Source organism: Nothoprocta perdicaria, unplaced genomic scaffold (genome assembly GCF_003342845.1).
Source record: "Nothoprocta perdicaria isolate Ctin4 unplaced genomic scaffold, notPer1 scaffold_51, whole genome shotgun sequence".
Classification (NCBI taxonomy): domain Eukaryota; kingdom Metazoa; phylum Chordata; class Aves; order Tinamiformes; family Tinamidae; genus Nothoprocta; species Nothoprocta perdicaria.
This window is the reverse complement of record NW_020455766.1, coordinates 2,068,083-2,072,681: the sequence shown is the minus strand read 5'-3', so window position 1 is coordinate 2,072,681 and position 4,599 is coordinate 2,068,083. Positions and strand designations below refer to the sequence as shown.

The 4,599-nt window shown below is 40.5% G+C and overlaps 1 long non-coding RNA gene across 1 annotated transcript; it reads right to left on the bottom strand.

The window, feature by feature from the left end:
• Positions 1-1,672: 1,672 nt before the first annotated feature.
• LOC112954859 lies at positions 1,673-3,903 on the bottom strand. Its single transcript, XR_003250795.1, has 2 exons — positions 3,825-3,903; positions 1,673-1,752 (listed from the first exon to the last, which is right to left on the bottom strand). It is a non-coding gene; the product is annotated as an uncharacterized LOC112954859 (long non-coding RNA).
• Between the last annotated feature and the right edge of the window lie 696 nt (positions 3,904-4,599).

Here is a 4,599-nt window from a genome sequence, read left to right as displayed (position 1 = left end):
AAGATCAGAACCAATATTTATCAGTGTCAAATTGCTTCAAGACCCTCAGGCTTCTGGCACTTTCCCTACTATCTCACAATACACCCATATACTTACTTAGAAAACAGTGCTTACTGTAGAACGTTTCTTCTATCCACCTGCTGAAGGTCCTGAAGTCCGGAGCTGTTACGGCTTGGTCATCTCAAGGAAATTTACTAAGATAGTACAAGAGAAACAACAGCAGAAAACAAATAAAAATGTATCCTGATGACTTACAAATGGGATACCTCGATGCTAGTAAGCTTGAAATATCTCATAACTCAAGCCCGGTTAAAAAAATCTCAGATACAAGTAGTAACTTACAAAAGTCTAAAACATAGCATATGTCTATCTTATCTGAACAAATTCTTATCTCATCTGTGCTTCCCGCTTTCTCCTTCTGCTTCAGCTAAGATCTTATTAGACATTCTGAGATGCCTGGCAGAGGCTCCAGTTCTTCAATGACCTTCTACCTCTAAGTTGCATTCATGGAAGAGGCGCTTGGCCTGGGGAAAATTGCTAGTTTTTGCATCTCCAGGGAGTTTGCTTGGGGATGTACTCGCTTTCTGAGTTTCCTTCTCTTTCCACTATCCTTCTTTATAGAATTATTTGACATTTCCTATCAGACTAATAATTGTTCTCACTTCTTAGAAAATATCTGTATGTCTGACAGGTCAGGTTCAGCCCTCACTTGTGCTTGACTAAAGCAGCAGGAAATTGTTAACTCCCTGAGAAGTAAAACATTCTTACTATCCAGGGAGGAAATATATCTCTCAGTGTGAAGTCCTTCCATGCATTAAAAATGCACAAAACATAACAACAGGTGATCATGCTTTATTAAAAAAAAAAGTATAAAATAAGGAAGACAAAGATATGCGTGGCACAATACTAGCCCTGGATTAAGATTAGATCACAGAGATGTTGACAAGATCTTAGCGAGTCTGGAGTCATGGTCCCCACAAGTATCTGACCCATGCAGAGTGTGAGGTAGAAGTRCCATGCATGGAGGCTGTGTCACAAGCCAGTACCTAGCCATATCAAACAGTTGGCGTGAGGCATGTCATCGAGCAACGTGATTACTTCTTGCATTCACCTTGTCCCAGATTCCCTCAGGACAATGGAGCCCAGACATGTAACTCATTTTCACCCCAAAAGAACATGACTCCCTATACCCTTTTCCAAGAAGCTGTTTTTCAAAGACCAAGGATATAGTGCATGGATTTAYATATATTCAGGTTAACCTCCTCTCCTGCAGCCTCAGACTGGTACACCAGAGTACATCAGCAAGGTACACCAGAGTGCTACTGGGAGACTTCTAAACACCCTTTTCCAAAGGCTGGAAATTAGAGGGTATAGCAATGTGCTCGGTTTGCAAAGCACAGCTACAGGCATTAGATGCCAAGGATTTATTGCCTTTGATTGTGATCATACAGATAAACAAGGGGATACACACTCCCAGAATGGTTGTACAAAAGTAGAACCTAGTGCAAGCACATCTGGAGGAAGGTACCAAAATGCACCTGCAACGACACATCAGCTGTACTCCACTCCATACCTTTGGCTTTTCCCATGGAGAAAGGRTAAACCACAGGGATTTCTCCAAAGAAATAGATATTGGAAATTGATCTTATTCTTCTCTGTATGGAAGGGAAGCTTGAAGTTTTTTCTTCATCAGAATTGTAGTCGACAGATGACAAAAAGGTATCATCCTTATCTCACATCTAATTCATCCACCTGTTGGGAAGAGAGAATTTCACTAACGTGCCTTATTTTGTATCAGTAGGCATCAGGTCCTTCATCCCACCTTCAAAGGCAACACAGTACACTTGTTGCTGTGGTCAGGAGCTGGCCAGAAGCAAGTAATACAAAATAAATTAAAAAAAAAATCTGCATACTTGCTCAATACAAGCAGCTCACTAGTATTTTATTGATTGTGCTCGTGGTTTCTATGGAGACAGATGTGGAGGAGTTAATTAAGAACAAGGGTTAGAGCTGATAAAAATTGGAATTTTCAGTGCAGTTCATCTATCATGCACATTCAAATTAGCTTCTCAAACAAAATATCTATGGGAGAGAAATGGTGATGGCTAAATCATTTTAACAGAAGTAAATTAAACTTGTTAAGAAGAGTTTAAAGCTGATACATTTGTTTTCTGTTTGTCCTGCTGAAAATGTTTTCACTTTGGTAAATAAAAACAATTTAAAAACTGCAGATTTTGGACTTTATCATAGAGATATCTTTGTGATCCAGAGCAATTCTTATTCCAATCTGCTTGCCTATGTTCACATCTACCAATTTATTTATCCAAGGACCTGAAACATTTTGTACAGGTGCCAAAACATTTGTCTAGGTGAAAAGGAACCACTTTGCCTCAGACATTTTTATTCCTGTTACGATTCCTYGTTATGAATTTGGGCTACCACATGCAAGTGAGGTTTGGCTGCCCTCACTTGCCACTTGTTTGGTGCTGTACTTATTCCTCAGCCCTTAATAACCACAGCTCTTAGTGGAGGCTGAACATTTCATCTCTTTCTGCAAGCAGTACCAGGAAGGAGCATTTCTCAGGTTCAAGTTAGGATAATCAACCCTGTGGGTTTTGACAAGGCTGCCTTGAAACTACAGTTAAAAAAATGGGTGAGTCTGGATTTTCCTAGTGGCTCAGTATCCAAATACTGGTGTGACATTTTCCTGCCTATATCTTGTATGTGTTGGGAGTGATCTGAATGGATTCCTAGTGCCTCAACACTTGGAAAGATGAGTCCTCTCTCAGGCTTCATAAAAGAGAAGATGGAAGACTCCCTGCCCTGCTCCCTGTAGGCTAGCTACATCCTGATCATCCTGTCAGCTCATAGTGTGACATTTTCTGGAATGGCATAGGAGAAAGAAATACATATATATATATATACATATATATATATATATATTTTTGCAGGGATGATCTTTTCCAGATGAGCTGACAATAAAGTTAATTACTCTGATATGTCTACCCCTTCAAAATAGGATCCCAGCTACACTAGGGACTTAAAAGGTAAATTCAGCGTCTTACCACCTTTCCCCAGGAAGACTTCAACAAGGCCTCAGCATAGGCTGACTCCTGCAGAGAACAGGCTTAGCAGGCACACCCCCAAAGGGGAAGGTTCATCTCACCTTTACACTGAGACTCAGCCTTCAAAACTCTCCTAATTTTCTACCATGCCTAGGTGGATGAATCAAGGTGATTGAAAATATAGGAAGGCACCTGAGCTGACTTTGACACAAAGAAAAAGGTTCAGCTTCAGAAGGAGGCACAGGAAATTTTGACATTGGAAACTCAGGGGGAAAAATGCGCTAAACCAGCTTCTCCGTCTGGCTCTCTGAGCATTCCTAATCACTGCCTAGCTGTTTATGTTGTGCTCATCACTGTTTTATGCCAAACTTGGCATTTGCTGTGTCTGCAAATCCTACACACAGGTTAGATATTTCTGAGCATTCATGCCTTGCTTTCAATGAAATGCAGTCCTCTCTATTTTTTTTCCAGACAGGATTTATCAGATGCTGACATGGTACATAACTGTTCGTAAAAAGCCCAAYACACACCATGCACACACACAGTGTAAACTGCAACTTACCCAGCAGAAACTCCAGAGGGCATGTTGGTAGCCAGAATGAAACCACCTAAGTTGGAAGCCAGCCAGGACGATGGGGTTTAAATTCCTATTTGTTTGGATTAATCTAATTGCTAAATATATTGTTCCACTGGTTGCTGCAGAAATAACCTTTTCGTATTAGCCAGCAGGTTAAATAGTACCTTTATTGTGGTACTTACCAGCTTCTTTTCCTGTCAGTCACTTCTGCTGTTGATTTGACTACCAGGCCCTTTGTATTATTCTTGTCAGCCTTAGAGCCACATGTCCTAAGGAAAGGTACAAAAAGCCACAATATTAGGGGAARAAAAAAGAAGCAAGACAACTAGTGAAAATTCATCTGTCATGTACTGCTTCCATCAAAGGAACCAGATAATAAAATTTGAAAATATTTTTGCAGTAGCTGTATCCTTTTCTTTAAAAACCACATGGAGAAAAATGGTCACAGATCCTTTCAGTTCCTGAAACAAAATTAGATTTTATTACGGTCTAAAAAAGTAAATATCATGGAGTGCAAACACCATTTTGCTACAGTATACCCAGAGGCATATACTGGCCATCCTCTATATTGACATTCGACACTGATACTATTCATCACAGAATTAATCTTGCTAAACTTCACGTATTAAGGGATTCCCTCTGGCCCCCCTACCCCTAAGTACCTGTACTGGAGCCACAGTGCAGGATATCAGCTCTGCTCAGAGCAGCCTCAAGTGTTTGCGCCAGCCTTTCCACTCGTGCATGTTAAATTCTTCCCACAGTGCCTTTGGAAACTAGATCAGAAGGGATGGAATGGTCTAAGGATTAGAAAAAATATCTTGAAAGCTCTGTATCACATTTGCAGGAAGATCCAGGTGGCTAAGAATGGGCTGCACAGACACCACAGGAGCACACTTTAAGCAGAAAAAAAAAAGAAACACCATTTGCAGGTTTTTGCAGTATTACTGCAGGATGGAG